Below are 20,981 nucleotides of genomic sequence, written 5' to 3' on the forward strand. Positions count from 1 at the left end.
TGAGGGAAAGTGACTCACCAGGACATGTTGAAATAATTATTGATGATCCTAAACTGCCTTCTTAGAAAGTTGTGGGGGGTGGTCCCATGAACTTCAACCCTTTTTTATCTGTACACCAGGATGAGTGTGGCATCTGGGTTTGAGGGCAAAGAGTAATTACTCTGCATAGGAGGACAGGAGTGCTAGAGGGGATAGAGATTGAATGGGAGAACCAGAGAGAGACCCACATTAGAGAAGTGTCTGTATAGTTATAGAAGTTCTTTGCTTGACAGTATACTAATTTTTGTTCTTCCCTTCCAAAGAATCCTTTGGACTTCTCATCAATGCTAATGTGCATATGGTTTCTTTCTTTCTTTGCAGGGGGAGTACATTTGAAGGGGTGGATTAGCTCATAGCAGGGTCACACTAGCTTCAAAGAGCTCTGTTTGGTTCTGCAGCAGCTACTGGATGGTGGGTAGGCAGGGGAAAGGGTGGCACACATCCCATTTTCTATTGTTGAGTAATATGGCTCTGCTGCTGTCAAAATCAGTCATTAAAGCAAAGAGCAATAATGGGTTAGCAACAACACAGAGGCCCGCAATAACAATGGAGATGAAAATAGGATGCTTGGGAAAAGGTTAACAGTGTCTGCAGTGTTTACCTGGAAAGAGCAAAGCCATCATGCTATCAAACTTTATTATCCATAATTATCCATATTCAGTTCAGTTCAGTTGCTCAGTCGTGTCCGACTCTTACGAATTTATTATTATGAATATCCATATTCAGGCCTCCTTTATTTCATAACCTCACAAAATCATAACTCAAGGAAGCAGCACTAGTTTTAAAACATAGAATCTTAACCTGGGATGCAGGAAAGGCCTTAGAGAGGTGTTAGCTTTGAATTTCCTAAAACTATGTGCAAAAATTGTATGTATATACATATCTTTCTAGGGAGAGGCTACCTAGCTTTCAGCAAATTGCATATTGAATGGACATATAAAAATAGTTAAGAATCACTGACTTCAAAAGAAAGCCAGCTAGCAGTCTATGACACTCTTGCCTATGAACATAATGAAAAAATGGGGGGAAAAGGAAACTAGGAATCTTGTCAATAAAAATTAAAAGAATCATGCCAATGTTACACTGTTATACTCTTTAACAATATAAGATCTAGTCAGAGGACGAGACTTTTGCATCTGCTTCAGTTCAGTTCAGTCGCTCAGTCGTGTCCAACTCTTTGCGACCCCATGAAGCTCAGCACACCAGGCCTCCCTGTCTATCACCAACTCCCAGAGCCCACTCAAACCCATGTCCATTGAGTTGTTGATGCCATCCAACCATCTCATCCTCTGTCGTCCCCTTCTTCTCTTGCCCTCAATCTTTCCTAGCATCAGGGTCTTTTCCAATGAGTCAGGTCTTCACATCAGGTGGCCAAAGTGTTGGAGTTTCAGCTTCAACATCAGTCCTTCCAATGAACTCCTTTAGGATGTTCAGGACTGATCTCCTTTAGGATGGACTGGTTGGATCTCCTTGCAGTCCAAGGGACTCTCAACAGTCTTCTCCAACACTACAGTTCAAAAGCAACAATTCTTCTGCGCTCAGCTTTCTTTATAGTCCAACTCTCACATCCATACATGACCACTGGAAAAACTGTAGCCTTGACTAGATAGACCTTTGTTGGCAAAGTAATATCTCTGCTTTTTAATATGCTGTCTGGGTTGGTCATAACTTTCCTTCCAAGGAGTTAGTGCCTTTTAATTTCATGGCTGCAATCACCATCTGCAGTGATTTTGGAGCCCAGAATAATAAAGTCTGACACTGTTTCCACTGTTTCCCCATCTATTTCCCATGAAGTGATGGGACCAGATGCCATGATCTTCGTTTTCTGAATGTTGAGCTTTAAGCCAACTATTTCACTCTCCTCTTTCACTTTCATGAAGAGGCTTTTTAGTTCCTCTTCACTTTCTGCCATAAGGATGGTGTCATCTGCATATCTGAAGTTATTGATATTTCTCCTAGCAATCTTGATTCCAGCTTGTGCTTCTTCCAGCCCAGCATTTCTCATGATGTACTCTGCACATAAGTTAAATAAGCAGGGTGACAATATACAGCCTTGTTGTACTTCTTTTCCTATTTGGAACCAGTCTGTTGTTTGATGTTCAGTTTCAACTGTTGCTTCCTGACCTGCATACAGATTTCTCAGGAGGCAGGTCAGGTGGTCTGGTATTCCCATCTCTTTCAGAATTTTCCACAGTTTATTGTGATCCACACAGTCAAAGGCTTTGGTGTAGTCAATAAAGCAGAAATAGATGTTTTTCTGGAACTCTCTTGCTTTTTTGATGATCTAGCAGATGTTGGCAATTTGATCTTTGGTTCCTCTGCCTGACTTCCCTTGGTATTATTCAATAGAAAATAATGGCAAATTAATCTCTATCTCTACAGTAAATAAAAACAATAACAAAAACTTGATGTCAGATTGTAAAAGAACAAATTCAAGTTAGATCAGCAGCTCTGTCCCCCAGGGAATATCTGGCAATGTCTGAGACACTTCTGATTGTCTAAACTAGGGGTGTGCTGCTGGCATCTAGTGAGTAGAGGCCTTGGGGACTACTCATATCCTACAATGCATAGGACAGCCCCGACAACAAGGAATTATCTAGTCCTAAATGTCAATAGTGCAGATGTTGAGAAATCCTGAGTTAGAATAAATAAAAATTCCCTAGCTATGAGGAGTATGAATAACTGAAATAGGTACCTTAGGAACTGTAAAATTTCCTTCCGTAAGGTTTTAAGTGATCAAAAACCTCACCCCTAACTCACAAAGCACCTTCATTTTCTGCAGAGGTGAAGGTACAATCTGTGGGGATGAAGCTCACATGAGCAAGACTTGATATTTTTAAATTTCATGTCCTCACAGTTCCCGTGTTTGCAGAATGAATAAATATATTTATTTATTGCAGATGACCTGCTACTAATTTAACTGCCTCTAGAGTCAAATGCTTTTCTCAATAGAAAGGATAATCCTATTTCACCAACTTGAAATTGTAAGGAAATTTAGATAGGAAGACCATCACCTGATCCAGAACTTAGCCAGAGTGGCGGCAAGAGCCTGCTTGGAAGTTGTAGCAACCCCTGGTAAAGTATCCATATAAACTTCTCAAAGGACCAGTTTGGGGTGGAATATGCCTGCAATGTAGGAAACCTGGCTTCGATCCCTGAGTCAGGAAGATTGCCTGGAGAAGGGAATGGCAACACACTCCAGTGTACTTGTCTGAGAAATCCCATGGACAGAGGAACCTGGTGGGCAGTCCATGGGGTCGCAAACAGTCGGACACGACTGAGTGACCAACACTTTCTTTTACTTTCAGCCACTTTCAGAAGGAGACGTGTCACCAGTACCCAGGTGACCCATGGGCTGTGTGGGGATCCTTTCCCTCTGGATAGAGCATCAAAGCTGGGTGAGTAGCATACTTTCCTCAAGCTGCCTTTTGAGCCTGAGGCGTAAGAAGAAAAGCAGATTGAAATCTCTGTAACAGGCGTATGTTCACACCAAAATAGTGAGTGAGTTTGAGGAAATAGGGAGTCATCTCAGCACCTCAACAAAATAATCAAGCTACATCTGCAAGTCACCTTATTTTGGAAGTCATATAAGTAATTATTAGTCAATGAGCATATTTATAGTCTACTTGTAAAACACTGCCTTTTAAGGGAGAAGATGTGATTGGAGTTTAATAAGCTGAGTTATTAGGATTTAAATTCATGGACACATTTTGTAAATTTATGAACATGGTCTGCATAAAACCTTCAACATTAACATTTAGTAGGTTGGAGACATGCAATAGATGCCTATCTTATTCTTAACGAATAATTGTAAAGCATTTTACACTGTTATAGACATTCTACAGAGTCATGATTCTGAATTTTTAAGTTGGCAATTAGTCATCTACTGGATATTCAGTGCAATAATAGTATTTAGTGTGTTTTCCCAAGCCAGTCTGATTAAACAGCTAATTATAGTGCTCGTTATTGTGGTGATGGCCCCCAAGCTTAAAGGTATTCATAATCGACATGGCTATATTTGGCAGTGTTTTGCTATTGCTGTAATACACAGAGAGCTATATGAGTTATAATCTTTGCTTATTAGTGGCGTAAGGAATGAATAGTGTGCTTGCATTAGTCTGTGCTCTGTAAAAACAAATGTAGAGTCAGATATACAAACTCAGGAAAATCAAATGAATGCAGTGGGCTACCTTTTCTGAAAAACTTTGGCATGAGATGCAGAGCTGACCTTTCTAATGGATATGGATCTTTTCTCACATATATTTCATCTGAATTAAAGGTAAGTCTTCTTCCTTCCACACATTCAGTGGTACATAGTACCATTAAACTAAAGCTTGAAGGATAGAGATTTCCTTTGCTTGTTGTTCAAGAGCAATGACCATAAAGAATTCTTCAGTATTTGAAGAACAAATCCAAAGCCTAACTCCATGTGCCTTGGGAGACTAAAGTCTCTGAGCAACCCCAGATCACTCCGTTAGTCCTTGACATAGGGGCTCCGAAACAACAACAGCAACGATTGAACTGAGCTCTCCTAAAAGAAAGATATGAATGTTCCAAACCTCTCTCAAACCGTTCTGTGCTTTATGTAATCCCTAAGAAGAATCCTGAATTATTAGGGGGAGCAGACCAAGGCAATCACAATAAACTTAGAAATAAATTCAGTCAAAAATAAGTGCAGAGTATGGAAGGGATTTCTTTTTTAATGCAGAGTACTTATCCTGGAATTGGGCCTTAAATGGAAACACGTTCAGCAAGTCCAAGTTCTAATTCCTTCTGGTTCACCCAAAAGGACCATTTTCTGTTCCAGTTTTGGTTACTCTGTGAGTCGGATGAAAAGTCCAAATTCAGGTGTACTGACCCATGAAGGTCACAGGAAAGATAATGCTTTATTTGGCAGTAAAAAGAGAACCATATTGAAACAGAGCCCCTCTTATATTTTTAACAGCAACAGGAATGATAAAAAGACTGTTTCCCATTAATTAAGTGATCGGGTTGATCTCTAAAAACAAATTAACATCATGTGCCTCAAGATAATGATGTATCAAGAAGAACACAAGATTACTTCTTTGGTTTTCCTGGCAAAAATGAATAACCTGAATCTAATCATGAGGGAACATCAGGTAAATTCAACCCATGAGACATTCTACAAAATAGCTTGTGCTTTTCATAAATATCAAGGCCAAATAACATAAATGAGAGCTAATATTAAAGAAGAATAAAGAAACATGAAAACTAATGCAAGGTGTGATACAGAATTAGATCCTAGACTGGGAAAAATCAAAGAGTTATGAAACTGTTTTCAGAAAATTGATGAAAAATTAATATGGAAGGTACTCCATATTCCATATCGTCAGGGAAATGTAAATTAAGACAACAATGAGATGGTGCGTGGATGCTAAGTTGCTTCAGTCGTGTGAGGACTGTAATCTGCCAGGCTCCTTTGTCAATGGAATTCTCCAGGCAAGAGTACTGGAGTGCCCTTCTCCAAGGAACGAGATATTACCACACACCTATTAGAATGGCCAAAATCCAGAACACTGACAACATCAGTGCTGGGGAGTGTGTGGAACAACAGGAACTCTCCTACACTGTTGAGAATACAAGATGGTGTAGCCACTGTGTAAAGCAGATTGGTGGTTTCTTATAAAACTAAACATGCTCTTACCATACAATCCAGTGTTATGCTCCTTTATCTTTACCTAAAAGGGCTAAAAATGTATGTCTACACAAAAACCTGAAAAGTGATGTTTCAGTTCAGTTCAGTTCAGTCTTCTCCAACACCAAAACTATCAATTCTTGGGTGCTCAGCCTTCTTCACAGTCCAACTCTCACATCCATACATGACCACAGGAAAAACCATAGCCTTGACTAGACGGACCTTTGTTGGCAAAGTAATGTCTCTGCTTTTAAATATGCTATCTAGGTTGGTTATAACTTTCCTTCCAAGGAGTAAGTGTCTTTTAATTTCATGTTTATAGCTGCTTTATTCATAATTGCCAAAACTTGGAAGCAACCAAGATGTCCTTCAGTAGCTGGAATGGAATATTTTTCAGTGCTAAAAATTAATGAGCTATCAAGTCATGAAAGAACATGGAGGAACTTTAAGTGCATATTACCAAGTGAGAGAAGATAATCTAGAAAGGCTATATACCATATGATTCCAACTATGTGACATTTTGGAAAAGGTAAAACCATGGAGAGAATAAAAAGATTAGTGGTTTCCAGGAGTGGAGGGAAGGAAAGATGAATAGGCAGAACACAGAGGATTTTTAAAGCAGTGAAAATATTCTGTGTGATATTATAATGATGGATATATGTCATTGTACATTTCCCAAACCCACAGAATGTACAGTATGAACCCTAAAGTAATATGGGCTTTGGGTTATTACGATGTGTCAATATAGATTTATTCTTAGTAAAAATGATGTACTGTTCTGGAAGTGATGTTGATAATGGGGAAGTTCATGCATGTGTAGGGGCAGGGGATATATAGGAAATCTTTGTACCTTCCTCTCAATTTTGTTGTAAACCTAAAACTACACTAAAGAAATAAAAGTCTTAAAAAGAATATACATTGTTGATAATAGTATTGTATCAGGTTAAATTTCCTGGTTTTGATAATCACAATGTGGTTATAAGAGGACACTCTTGTACTTATGAAATACACACTGGATTATTTACTAAAGGGGTGCAGTGTCTCCAAATTTACTCTCAAAAGATTTAGGGAAGGAAAATTACAGATAGAGATATAAGTAGAAATAGAAAAAGATATAAGTAGAAATGTGTCTATACAGAGGGTCATGCATGTATAACAGGGAAAAATTGGAAAATGTAAGCAGAATTTGGTGAATTTATTTAAAAGGTATACAAGAATTCCTTGTACAATTACTACAAAATAAAAAGTTATCTTATAATAAGTGGCTGCCATTTATTGAACATTTACTTCATGGGAAACCATGCTCTAGATGCCATACAGACATTAGCACAGGTAATTCCCACAATGGATTTAGGAGTTAGGACAGCCCCATTTTACAGAGGTGGAAACTGAGGCCCAGAGAAGTAAGGTGATTGTTAAGTAACAGAGGCCTGGTCTCATCCTGGGTTGTCCAATGCCAAACCTGGGGTTTTGGCGGCTATACTCTCCTCTCCATTAGAGGTATATTTTTATAATTATGCATGCTAGTTATCACCCAGACCTTTCTAAAGCAAGTTCCTCTGGGATCTCTAAGCTGGCTTTAATACACTCTTCCTCCTTCAGTGCAAAAGCCTATCTCCACACAGCCATGTGCACACATGAGCTCTGGAGTTACTTCTGGGGCCACAGGACAGCCAATCCCTAGGCATATCTCTGGCCTCCTCAGTCATTACCCCATCAGTAAAGCCCCTGACCAGTCATCTTTTGTTGTCCTTATTCTCTTCCTTCTTGGTGCTCGCCTGGGCCCCACACTTCTCTGCAATGCTCAGTGGAACCCCCTCTGATTTCCTTCTTTCTCATTTTTTTAAGTGAAAGTTGGCTCCAACCTGAGATGCTACTGCCTGCTAAACACCACCCCCACAACAGACACACAAAGATGTGCATTGTTCTGTTTATCTTCTGATCATGTTCTTCTTGTGATAGGAATGGCCTTTTCCAATTGTCCAAGTGTTGAATTGTGTCACTCTAAAAGATATGTTCAAGTCCCAACCCCCAGTACCTCAGAATGCCACCTTAGTTGGCAGCTGGGCTGTTGCATTAGTTTAAGAGTAGATGGGGTCATACTGAGGTGGGAAGGGCCCTGAATCCAATCGGTCTGATGTCCTTAGAAGATGATGTGAAGACACAAGAGGAGAGAATACCACAGATGATGGAGGCAGAGACTGGAGTGATGCATCTGTCAGCCAAGAAGTACCAAGGATTGCCAGTGGCAACCAGAAACTGCTGCTGCTGCTGCTAAGTTGCTTCAGTCGTGTCCGACTCTGTGCGACCCCATAGACGGCAGCGCACCAGGCTCCCCCGTCCCTGGGATTCTCCAGGCAATAACACTGGAGTGGGTTGCCATTTCCTTCTCCAATGCATGAAAGTGAAAAGTTAAAGTAAAATCGCTCAGTCGTGTCCGACTCTTAGTGACCCTATGGACTGCAGCCTACCAGGGTCCTCCATCCATGGGATTTTCCAGGCAAGAGTACTGGAGTGGGGTGCCATTGCCTTCTCCGAACCAGAAACTGGGAGAGCAGTATAAAAGACATTCTCTTTCAGAGCCTCTAGAAGGAACCAACCCCACTGACACCTGACTTGTGGACTTCTAGCCTCTAGAACTGTATAAGAATAAATTTCTGTTGTTTTAAGCTACCTAGTCTGTGGTACTTTGTTATGGCAGCCCTAGAAGCCTGCTTCAAACTCCTCCTACATCAATCAGTAAAAATCTCTTCTCTTTTAAGGGTCCTGCCACTAGATTGTACCTCTTCTATGCCTTCTGATCACTGAAAAATACCAGCCTCCCAGCCCCTTTTAACTGGTTCACTGACCCTTTGGCTCCTTTTGTCTCCTTCCTGTTACCTGCTGATATTCCATGTGTTCAAATGACCCTGTAGATGAACTATCCAACACCTGAGCCTCAGTTTTTTAGCCCCAACTCCAGTAAACCCCACTTTACTGGAGTTACCTCCATCTTTGGCTTGGAACCATTCCACATCAGAAATCCTTTGTAACCACTCAGACCAAATCCCAAATCCTTCCCAATATCATGCATTTCCTTTCTTAAAACTCTTGTTCTTCAGACTCCTAGTGTCTCCAGCTTCTTAAATCTCAGCCTCTTATTCCAATCATCCCCTCTCTAGCCTCACTTGTTTCCTTCCTTGACTTGGCCCACATGGTTGATGACCTAACCTACAATTCCATTCAGTCTCTTAATTCTTCTGCAGCCTGGCTGTTTTGCCATAGCTACCAGGCAAAACTCAATCTTGAAATCTGCAATGTAACTTTCCTTCTGTATCCAGATTGTCAAGTGATAGGTTGGAGAAAAATCACATCTTCAGGTGGGTTGACTCTACTACAAAGTCAGGGTTAGCCCAGCAGCTCTATTCTTTTTCTTGTCCCCTGTCATCTTCTTTCCCTTTCCCCTCAGGAATGACTGCTGACTTATACTCTTCTCAGGTCCCTCCTTCTCAGCGGAAAAGCTGACTCCTTCATAAACTACAATAGTGAGTCCTATTCAACAATCTAGGGCCCCTTCTATAAACATACCCAAATCCATATGCACTTTCACCTCTCTCTGCCAATCTAAAAGGATAGAGTGGTGGTGGTGGTTTAGTTGCTAAGTTGTGTCTGACTCTTGTGACCCCATGGACGGTAGCCCACCAGGCTCCTCTGTCCATGGAATTTTCCAGGCAAGAATAATGGCACAGGTTGCCATTTCATTGTCCAGGGGATCTTCCCAAACCTGGGATTGAACCCATGTCTCTTGGCATTGCAGGTGGTCTCCTACAATGCAGATTCATTACTGGCTCTACCACCAGGGAAGCCAAAAGGATAGAGTGCTTTCCTCCAAATTGAAGCTTCCTTCTGCTTGTTCTTTTGATCCCAGCCTTTTCATTTACTCTCAGATCCTGATTCTTCTTTCTTATGATGTCAACCCACTGTTATAGTTTCTCTGATCTTATAATCAACCACTTATTTGATTTAGGCTCCACTCTAACTATTGTGCTCTCCTCCCCTTAACAGTTTTTTACTTCTCATTCACTCCTCAACTCACTAAAAGCTGGCTTCTAAATTCTACAATGATTTGCTTGTCAGTATCATTAAGACCTCCATACTTGTAATCAAGGGGTCATTTTAGCCCTATGTTGCTTGTCTTCTGTGCTAAATTTAACATTGTTGGAACATTCTCTCCTTAAATTTTCTCCTTCCTTGTCTTCCATGACAATAGTTGTTTCTATTTTTTTCACCTATATTTCTGCCTTTTTCTCCTTTTCAGTTCTCCCTTCCCAATCTCTACATTTTGGTGTTACCTGGGTTTCCTTGGTCTATTACTTTTCCCTTGGGTCATGGCTTTACCCCATATGTTATTTCCTTAGCACTTCCATGACCCCGTTGAAAATCAAGTCCCTCTCTTATACTACTTTGTAGTGGCTTCACTTTTTTGATGTCTGTTTCCACCACGAAACAGTTAACTCTATGAGGACAAGAACCAAGAATTATTTTGTGCATCTACTGTATACCCAGTGTTAAGCGCAGTGCCTGGCCCATAAGGAATATGACTCCTAGATCCAGCCAGACAAGTACATTCCATGATTTCCAAGTTGATAGCTCCTGTCCTGACTTCTCTCTTGAGTCCCAGATTTATATAGTCAACTGCTTACGAGGCACTTCTGTTTATATATGTTATAGTCATTTTAGACGTTTCTAAAACTAAACTTATTTTCCTTCTTCTAATGTACTTGTTGTCTTCTATTATTTATCTTCAGCCACTCAGACGTAGGAGTCATCTTATGTTCTCATTCATTCTCCTATCTAATCAATCACTTAATCTAATCTATTTTAGTCTAAATCTCTCTCAAAGTTATCCTTCCTTTCCATGTCAGTATCACTGCCCACATGGAGGGCCCACCATCTCTCAGAGAGACTATTCCTCTGTCACCTACCTGGACTCTCTGCCTTTGCATATATGTCTATCTGAGACTGAAGTCATCTAACTTAAATGCAAATCTGAATGTATCACTCTCCTTTAGAAAGCCTTTTCATGGCTTCTCATTGCCTTGTTGTTGTTCAGTTGCTCAGTGGTGTCCAACTCTTTGTGACCCCATGGACTGCAGCACACCAGGCTTCCCTGTCCTTCACCATCTCCCTGAACTTGCTCAGACTCATGTCTACTGAGTCAGTGATGCCATCCAACCATCTCATCCTCTGTTGTCCCCTTCTCCTTCTGCCTTCAATCTTTCCCAGAATCAGGGTCTTTTCTAATGAGTCGGCTCTTTGCATCAGGTGGCCAAAGTATTGGAACTGCGGGGGTGGGGGAAAGCCATTCAAGTTCCGTGAAACCATATAAGGTCTTCTGTGATCAGCAGAACCAGTTTTCCCAGTTGCATCTCTCCTTATCTTGGACTTCCTACCCTGATAATACCGAATGTTCACACGCTCATCCGTTTATTCCCACACCTTTATTTCTGCAGGTCTAGTGACCAATGGTGCTCTTCTCTTCATAAAAGTGCATCACACCAAAACTCATCATCACCAACATTATCCTCCTCATTTATGTTTCTCCCTATCTCCACTAAGCAGACTGAGTACCTTGAGAGTTGAGCCATGTCTTGTTTATTTTCATTGCCCCATATTTTACTAGTACCCGGCCTGACACATAATAGTTGCTCAATAAATCTCTGCCCGCCTGACTTGCATGTGCTCGGAACATGAATGTGCTGGGAGCTGGCAGTATGACAGGGTGGTTTTGAAACCATTTTACTGAGGTTCTGAATTATTAACCAAAGAAATTTCTTCCTGGTCCAAAGGAAACAAAGACTTACATAATATCCGATATTTCCTGATGCCAGTTCTTGTGCGTATTAGCCTGTTATGAATGGCCAACTTAGACAAGGAACCATAACTAATCCACTGGGTCAGTAATGTCATCATGAGATGCTTTATTACTTCCCTGATCACCCCATGCTATCCTCACAATTAAAACAAAAATCATATTCTACATTAACTTTCCTTTCTAATCTAAGAGGATAAATATGTGCCCATAGTCACCAGCTAAATAATGAGAAAGAAAGAAAAATGTATTTTTAAAATTTGATCCTATGGATAGTGTACACACACCATTATTTTATTTCTGTCAAATCCCCCAAAGTGGGATTGTTGGATTAAGGAAAACTCCTTCGCTTAACAAACAAACAAAAACAATTTAAGCTCCACTGTTTAGGGACTAAAACAGAAGCAGTGAGCCAGGAAGAACAGTTGATCTTGGAGAGGAAGCAGTGAGCAGTGGCAGGAAGCGAGATGTTAATTCCCTGCCCAAGAATTGAACCTGGGTAGTCTAGATGAAAGCCAGGAATCCTAGCCACCAGACCAGCAAGGGATGGAGACTAGAAGCTATTTTTCCCTGGATCTTTGTCCCCATTAAAAAATGCATTTCTCCTGGAGGCAGAAACTGTAAATGCAGGTACAGAGTTTATTATTAGAGACAGCGGAGAACAAGTGATAGAGCTCACAGAGAAACAGTTTGTTTGGTTAGGATAGAAGCAAGGTAGAGATGCATACTGGGAGAAAAGCTTGTGAGCTTCCCTCCTACTGAGTAGGAGTAAAGAGGCAGTTAAATCATTTATATAGAGCAGATTTCTTCCAGGTCTTTGTTTACCTCTAGCCAAATATCTGGTTTCTTTTCCCAGACCTAACCCACCCTAGGACCCTCCCCAACATGCATGTGCATCTTTTTCCCGAGATGGATTCAGCCCAGGGGCCTATGGGATCACATAGGGGCATCACTTCTTATGGGGTGGTGCCCCCTCCTTTTGACCCCCAAGCAGCCTTTCTGTACATGTGAAATGTCTCCCTTGTCCCAAGGATGGGAAATATATGACCTTCTGATCTCAAGGTTCAGCCCCTCTCTGTTCCTGCCATGACTGTTATCTTAAGGTATCCGCAGGAGACAAAGCTTGGCTATTTAGGCTATTTCAGTTGTTACTTGCATTTCAAAGAGCAAATAGGGTACTGGTTCTAAATATCTAACCTAGAACCCACCTACCCTCTGTTTCAGGAAATGCAAACAGGAGGCTAGTTTTAAGTGTCTGGTCTGAAACCCATCTTTTTCTTGCCCTCAAAAATATAAACCTGGAGGCCAGTTGTAAATATCTAACCTGAGGCCCATCTGTTTCCTGCCTCTCAGTGACCTGAAGAAGTTATTTCACTCTAGCCAGAGACTTATCTGTATTCTTATTTCTACTTGTCCCTATGAGCCCCAGGAGAATTGACTCAGAGAGTGGGGCTGCTTTGAGGTGATTCCCCTGATGAAGACAACAGAAATAAATGATTAATTCATCTAGAAGCAAAAGCGTATAAACAGTGTGTCCTTCCTGCTTTTAGCTTCAATCCTTTGAAAGGATGTTGCATCTGGGATGGGGTGATCTAGGTAGTAAAAGAAAACATTAAAGTCCAGGACCAGATAAAACAAACAAAACAAAACAGAAACTGTGTCCTCCCATTAGAATCTTAGGTTCTGGGCTGCACTGAGAGATAACTGGCTTCAATGCCCCTTTCCTAAGAGGGACCACAAACCCCAGCTAAAACATGTAGGAGGCAAGTTACCTAGAGGGCCTAAGGCGATTCACCTTTTGTAAGAATAATGATAGCCTCCAGGTATTGGAATGTGTGTTTCCTGAGGCTAAGTGCTTTACTGAATCTCTTGACAAGGCAATCCTCTTTCTGATTTTTCTGTCCTAATGGAGAAGAAGAAAATGCAATAATTTTTCAAATTTCAAATAAACATTTACATAACTGCTGGAAAACGTGAATACCCCATTGTACTCTGCCCTACTCAACACACACACACCTCCTAGACTTTTATCAGGAACAAACCTAACAATAAGGAACAAACTCTTTGAGTACAGTCCCATTGTCTCAGGTGACCCAGGTAGAGTGATTTTTCAGTTAATGTGGAAAGTCTTTAATGAAGTGACTTTTGAAAAGCAAACTGAAGGAAGAAAGTTCTTCCTTCCGGAGATAACCTTGTCTAGTCTATATAATCAGTGTGTTCTCTTGTTGATGTAGCTTTAACCCTGCTTCTTTTGAATTAGTAACACTAGACCTCTGTCCAGGCCTGATTTTCATTAAAGGCTTTCCACATTAACTGGAAGGAAGAACTTTCTTCCTTCGGTTTGCTTTTAGGGAACATCAAAAGGCAATCTGGAGGCAGATCTGTGAGAGGTGAGGCACCCTCAGCGAATGTCCCTTCACAGGAGAATGCACCCTATAGAAGGATTTTACAGAAGGGTATCAGAGAAATCCTTCATTGGCATCTAGCTGAAACCAGAGGTTGCAGAATATTCCAGGCTCAACAGCTGGCTGGCACTCAACAGCTGGACTCTACATCCTGGCAGGAATTGTAGGGAGTGATAGAAAGGGGAAGAGGAGATACGGAAGAGTGGGGCCTAAATAGAAGAGGAGATGACTAGAAGATAAGGAAACAGAGGAAGGTTAGGAAGGTAAGAAGCCTTCGTGGGGATTCTAACAGTTCTCAAACATGGATGACTTACTCCTCTTCTGAGAATTAAATAGAATCTTAGCTTTTTTTTTTTTTTTAATGCCACAATTTCTGTATCTGCCCTTAACTCTCTACTTCTTTGGGTTGTACATGAATCTTTCAGGAAAAGAATGGTTGAAATCTTTTCCCAGCAGAGTTCAGGGAAAGTAAGAAAGTAGGATAGGTAGGCGTGCTACATCTGGTGGCACCTATTCTGTCCCAGGACAGATGGATTGCTGGGTAGGGAAGGGCCACAACCAGCCTGAGGGAGAGTAAGGTGATTTCCCTGTCTCATTTGACTGCTGCCCCACCCTCTCAAAAGGGTCACAGGCTCCTAGCAGTTTCAGACTTTTACTTAATATACACAAACTCTGTCAGGGATTTGAACCTTCACAAAATTTACTTATGCTGTTTACTGTATATAATATGAATTACTGCATCCTACACAAATTATGGGGGCTTTCCTGGTGGCTCAGTTGTAAAGAATCTGCCTGCAATGCAGGAGACGTGGAGACATAGTTTCAATCCCTGGGTTGGGAAGGTTCCCTGGAGGAGGAAATGGCAACATGCTCCAGTATTCTTGTATTCTTGCCTGGAGAAACCGCATGGACAGAGGATCCTGGTGGGCTGTAGTCCATGGGGTCGCAAAGAGTAGGACACCACTGAGCATGCACGCATGTGTATTATGAAGTGTTGCACTCAATACATAGTATGAATTATTGCATACTTCGGCCTCATCTGCTGCTTCTCTCCTGCAAAATTTTATTCTCCACAATTTGGAATGTCTTACAGTTCTTCAAACCCACCATGATCTTTCAGGCATCTATACTTGTATAGGGTCTCCTCCGCCTGCTGCTGCTGCTGCTGCTAAGTCGCTTCAGTCATGTCCAACTCCATGCGACCCCATAGATGGCAGCCCACCAGGCTCCGCCGTCCCTGGGATTCTCCAGGCAAGAACACTGGAGTGGGTTGCCATTTCCTTCTCCAATGCATGAAAGTGAAAAGTGAAAGTGAAGTCGCTTAGTCGTGTCCGACTCTTTGCGACCCCATGGACTGCAGCCTACCAGGCTCCTCTGTCCATGGGATTTTCCAGGCAAAAGTACTGGAGTGGGGTGCCATTGCCTTCTCCGCTCCTCTGCCTGAAATGTTTCTTTTCCCCTCTTCTGGAAAATGTATTTATCCAGGTTTGTGCTCATTGCAGCATGTAATATGTATTCAGGAAATGTTTATGAAATGAAGGAATGAATGACTCCTTCATCCCCATAGAGTTAACCACTCCCTTCTCTGTACTATCTCAGAACTTTCTGTACCTGTCAGTAGTTTCACTTATGCCACATTGCATATTTATGTATTTTTCAACCACAAATTTGTTTTTGTCACCACCATATTGAATTTATTATTCCATTGACGCTATTACAGCTGAAGATGCTTGTGGTGACATGGTACAAAATTTTTTGCCTTCTAGTTTCAAGGAGAATGTGTAACCACTTGTTCCTTCCTCCCGTCTAGGAGAAAATCGACAACAGGCCACTTACTCAAATAAACCTCAATGTGTTTATTTAAAATTTCTTGGGGTGGGAGAATTTGAGTTTCCCTCTGAAGAAATGAGAAACAAAAAGTGTTGAGTGTCTGCAGGGGTTAATAGTCAGCCGCCTGTTGCTCTGGCTAAGCCATGAGAAAATCACCATGGGAAAAGAATAAAAGCAAAATAATAGCAATACAGCATAACCCACATAAAAGTACCTCGGGTTGATCAGTTGGGGCTTTCATCCCCTGCTAAGCTAAGGGGAAACATAGTGTGGACCTTGGAACGCCAGGTTAGCGCAAGTTCAGAACGCTGCTTATGCACACACTAAGATGTTTTCTCAAGGCATATGCAGGTTTATGCGGAGAAGGCAGTGGCAACCCACTCCAGTACTCTTGCCTGGAAAATCCCATGGACGGAGGAGCCTGGTAGTCTGCAGTGCATGGGGTCGCTAAGAGTTGGATATGACTGAGCGACTTCACTTTCCATGCACTGAAGGAAATGGCAACCCACTCCAGTGTTCTTGCGTGGAGAATCCCAGGGATGGGGGAGCCTGGTGGGCTGCCGTCTATGGGGTCACACAGAGTTGGACACGACTGAAGCAACTTAGCAACAGCAGCAGCAGCATGCAGGTTTATGACCTCCAGCTAGGTGATAGCCCTTGTACAAGAAAATAATAAAGATAGTTTAAAGTAATCAATAAAATGGGAGATGTGATCAGGGACACTAACACAACAGATACTTTCTGCTTGCCAAGACACTAAATAAAATTGATGCGGCTCCAAGAAACAGCGCTCTTGACCCAAGAGGTCTTGAGTCCCCTGATCTATCTTTAAAACTTTAATTCTGTCTCTAGTTTCTTTTTCCCAAACTGTGCGGCGACCACTTTCGATCCCTACCTACTGTGCTGGCTGCAGTAGGTGTCACCTCCTTTCTTCCACCTCCACCGGCTAAATAAGTACTTTCTGCAAAGGCATTTCTGTTGCTCTGAAATCTTGAACCAGATACAGAAAGAAATGGCATCAAATGTTCATGATGAGCGGGCTTCCCAGGTGGCTCAGTGGTAAAGAATCCTCCTCGCCAATGGAGGATTCCTGGGTCAGGAAGATTCCCTGGAGTAGGATGTTGGCAACCCATTCCAATATTCTTGCCTGGAGAATTCCATGGACAGAGGAGCCTGGTGGGCTACAGTCCATGTGGTGGCAAAGTGTCAGACACGACTAAGTTTCTAAGCACACTAGCTTGTGCATTTATGATGAGGATGGTACCAAGTGGGCCCCAGAAACCCTGCAGGCAGGGGATCTCAGGTCTGGACAGTCTTGTAAGGGGTCGTGAGGAGATCCCAGGGCTTGAGGCTGTGCCCTGGGATCATCTGTCCTGGAAGTTGTCTGGGGCTGGAATGCCTTCCTTCAGGCCTTTGTGCCTGCACGTCTCCCCCACGACCTGCTGGGGCAGCTGGTGTGGTCAGAGGGGTCTGCGGGCAGGATCTGGAGGTACCAGGAAGGGGAAGGCTTAGCTGCCTGCGTGGGTCCTGAGGTTGGCGGTGAAGCCAAAGGACTTGTCGATGTGACTTCTCATCAAACGGGGGTACCGGCCACCTGGGACTCCTCGAAGACGTGGCCCCGCTTCCTGTGCAGGACAGTTGGATGCCACTAGGCCCTGTAGCGGACACCACATCTCAACAGGTGAATGGGCTCCACGGCCCGGGGCAGGCAGTCAGCACGCAGCGTTGAGGCAGCACCGGGTATGGGAAGCCCTGTATGGATCTGTGCACAGCGTCAGACTGGGGAAGTGGAAGCAAACGCCCCGCGAGTGCTCCTCACAGCTCCACCTCTTGATAGCCGGCTGCCATGCTGTCCTGATGGATGTCACTGAGGTAGTGCTGGGTGACTTGTGCTCGAGAGCCCAAAGTACCAGGGGTCTCAGCACTGTCTCGCTCACACTTTTCGACAGATTGAGACCTGCTACTTGGGCTCCTGAAGGACAGACACCTCTTGTCAGTGTCCTTGGCTATGGAGTTGGGGAAGAGCTGCCTTTTTCGTACAGCCGGCTCTGCTTGTTGGGAGCTTTGGACGGGCACAGCACGGAGGGACTCCTCGCTGACGGTCTCGCAGTGCTACACGACCGGCTAGGATGTCCTGGTGGAAATGCCAGTGTGGTTCTTCTGTCCGTCCTTCAGGCAGATCAATGGGTGCAGCTCATCACCCCATTGATGAAACGATCCCCTGATTCCTCAGTGGTGAGTTGCACCATACGGACTGGCTTAGCCGCCCTCTTCAGCCCCTCCACTGGCTTGGGCAGGTCAGCTAGTTCTTGGCTTCTGTGGGAACTCTTAACAATGGGGTTCACGCTGAACTTTATCACCTGCATGTTATAAGCATGCTCAAAGATGCTGATGGTTCCTGTCTTCACCAGGAACTGGCCCATACCCATCAGGCCTACAGTGTTCCCCCAGGGCACGTCCCTGATGGACTTTACATAATGCTAGACAGATTCCTGATGGCCGGTGGCTTGATGGCTCTCTTAGTGTCTCAGCTGATGCCCGGCCTTGAAAAATACACAGCCTGGATCATAGTCAGCAGAAGTCTTCCCAGTGGGGAGAACACTCTGTGGTCTAAGGTAGGAAGAAAAGTTAAACTGTGGGCTTGAAAAAGACCTGAGTACAGCACGGGGATTGAATGGCACTTGCAAAGGGCTGTCACATCACAGGGCAGAGGGATAATGTCATTGTGGTTTTGCGGTTTAGATCTAGACTAATGATTGGTGACTAAAAGGAAATAATTTTCAGTTCAGAATTCAAATGAATTTTCTAATTCTTAGAGTAGTCTAAAGGTGAAATACCTAGAAAGATACTTTATTGTCTTTAAAGGTAAATAAATAAAGATTAAGTGTTCTTTGTGGGATGACTCACATATTTGATGAGGATTTAATTTAAGGACTTTTTGGCGTTTCCCAACATGACATCCTTTGGTTCACTTGTGTTGTTTTCGTAAAAACACTGGTCATTTACTCATTGTAGCACAGTGAGGGATTCCTCATTTATGTGTGCAATGGAAAGAGCATGGTTTGTGGACATAGACCTGGGTTTGAAACCCTCATTTGTCATTATTTTAGTATACTGTTTGAGAGAACTCAAGTAAATTTCCAACCCTCAATTTCTTTATTTTAAAAGTGGGGGTGCTACAATATTTACCTCCTAAGATTGTTGTGAATATGAAGCATGTGACAGAGTACCTCACAGTATGCTCTAGAAGCATTTGTTATTAATATTAATGGTATTGTTGTGATTATTATTGTTAGACTTCTTAAAATTTTGATTGACTAATTCTAAGATTCTATCTTAAAAACTATTCATGGGCACACACAAAGATTTAGCCAGAAAAATGTTTATTATAGCCCTATAATATATATTTATATAAGTAATTTATTATTATAATGGGATAACGCTAATACTTTTTAGTGACCAATTTTTTTTTTTCTGAGAATGGTGATTATGAGGAGAGTTTATTTTTATTATCTTTCTCTTTTTTTCCTCCCTTAATCTTCTGTGTATATATGTTTTTATAGTAAAGAGATTAATCATAATAAAGCATTAAAGAAGAAGTCAGTTCCTCTTCCTTAATGATTGGTCTCTGAGTGGGGAGGCAGGGAAGATGCCAGTATCAGATGAGAATACAGGTGGATAATCTTAAAGTTTCTCTGTACCCTGAAGCATTTTATGCAGTCAATGAATAATACAGATTAAAAGTTTGTTGGGTTGTCTGGACTGGCTTGGACTTTTGGAAATCTCTGAAATTTTTATTTGCAGAGGGAAGCTGAGGAAAAGTAAGAACAGGAAATGTGAGGTTGCAGAAACAGTCCTGCTATCAAATTCACTATTAATTCACCAGGAACAATAAACCGTCCCTGTTGTGTGTCAGGAGATTTTTATTTATTTAGAAATTTGAAACACACTTTAAAATTTCTCATTCTGTGATCATTTTGCAATCATTTTTCTAAGAGGTTGAGGCATCTGCTCTTGGTTTCTGGCCCTCTGCAGGGCAACATTGTGAAACTGAAGCAGCTGAATGTTGCCAGGTGACTTGAAATTGTGTCAGTGACATTTATAACCTAACATTGTGCAACAGCATTTCAATTGAGGCTTTGGTTCCCAATTTGGATATCAAGGAATAGAAAGTCTTTTATTTAATATGCATTAGACACCAGAGTTGTGTCATGGAGCATGGTGGGGTGGGTAGGATGCACAAGTCTACAGCTATTAACCAACTGATGTTAGAAATTTCTCAAAAACAAAAGCAGTCATTACCTATACTTTGGATGTACAGGGAGATGGTAGGTGGCAATTTAGGTCCTAAAGTAAGGCAATGAGTGTCATCTTGCTGTCAAGGAAGAAAGATAGAGTGGCTGGTTTTTAAAATCTGTTTATTTATTTGTCCAAGAAAACAGGAAAGAACAAAATAGAGAGAGCAGAATGAATTTCAGTGCTATTGGCCGTGGGTAATAGTCCTTATTTAAGGACAAAAAGCTGAGATCGACAACTTAGAAAATTAACTTTGACCTTCATGTAGAGTCTCCAGAAAGTTCTTTTCCACTGATGGTGGTGTTGTTGTTCAGTCGCTAAGTTGTGTCTGACTCCCTCTGACTCCATGGACTGCAGTGCACCAGGCTTCCCTGTCCTCCAGTATCTCCATGGAGTCGGTGATGCTATCTAACCATCTCATTCACTGCCACCCTCTTCTCCTTTTGCCTTCAATCTTTCCTAGCATCAGAGGCTTTTCCAATGAGTCAGCTCTTTGCATTAGATGATCAGAGTATTTGAGCTTCAGCTTTAGTATCAGTCCTTCCAAGGAATATTCAGGGTTTGTTTCCTTTAGGATTGACTGGTTTGATCTCCTGGCTGTCCAAAGGATTCCCAAGAGTCTTCTCCAGCACCACAGTTTGAAGGCATCAGTTCTTTGGCACTCAGCCTTCTTTATGGTCCAACTCTCACATTCATACATGACTACTGGAAAAACCATGGCTTTGACTATACAGACCAGTGAGGGTGAGTCCTGGCTGCATGAAGAATACTGCCCCCAAAGCTTCCCCATCTTTTTTTTTTTTTCCTGACAACATCACTGTTTTCTAAAAATAGGCCCCCAAGACTGAAACACAAAGATCATCGAAGTCCAGCAACCAAGGTTCATTGCAAGTGTGGTCCCCAC

At 42.2% G+C, this 20,981-nt stretch overlaps 1 long non-coding RNA gene across 2 annotated transcripts in view; it reads left to right on the forward strand.

Annotated features, from left to right (window-relative positions):
* The window catches only part of LOC113897072, a 95,929-nt gene that overhangs the window by 33,599 nt on the left and 41,349 nt on the right, over positions 1–20,981 (forward strand). The window contains exons 2-3 of one of the 2 annotated variants that reach the window (XR_003512230.1): positions 3,348–3,437; positions 6,018–6,057. This is a non-coding gene — a long non-coding RNA (uncharacterized LOC113897072). Of the gene's footprint in view, positions 1–3,347; positions 3,438–6,017; positions 6,058–20,981 lie in introns of those variants that run through there. The other variant, XR_003512231.1, reaches the window with a different exon arrangement.

Source organism: Bos indicus x Bos taurus, chromosome 8, assembly GCF_003369695.1.
Source record: "Bos indicus x Bos taurus breed Angus x Brahman F1 hybrid chromosome 8, Bos_hybrid_MaternalHap_v2.0, whole genome shotgun sequence".
Lineage (NCBI taxonomy): Eukaryota > Metazoa > Chordata > Mammalia > Artiodactyla > Bovidae > Bos > Bos indicus x Bos taurus.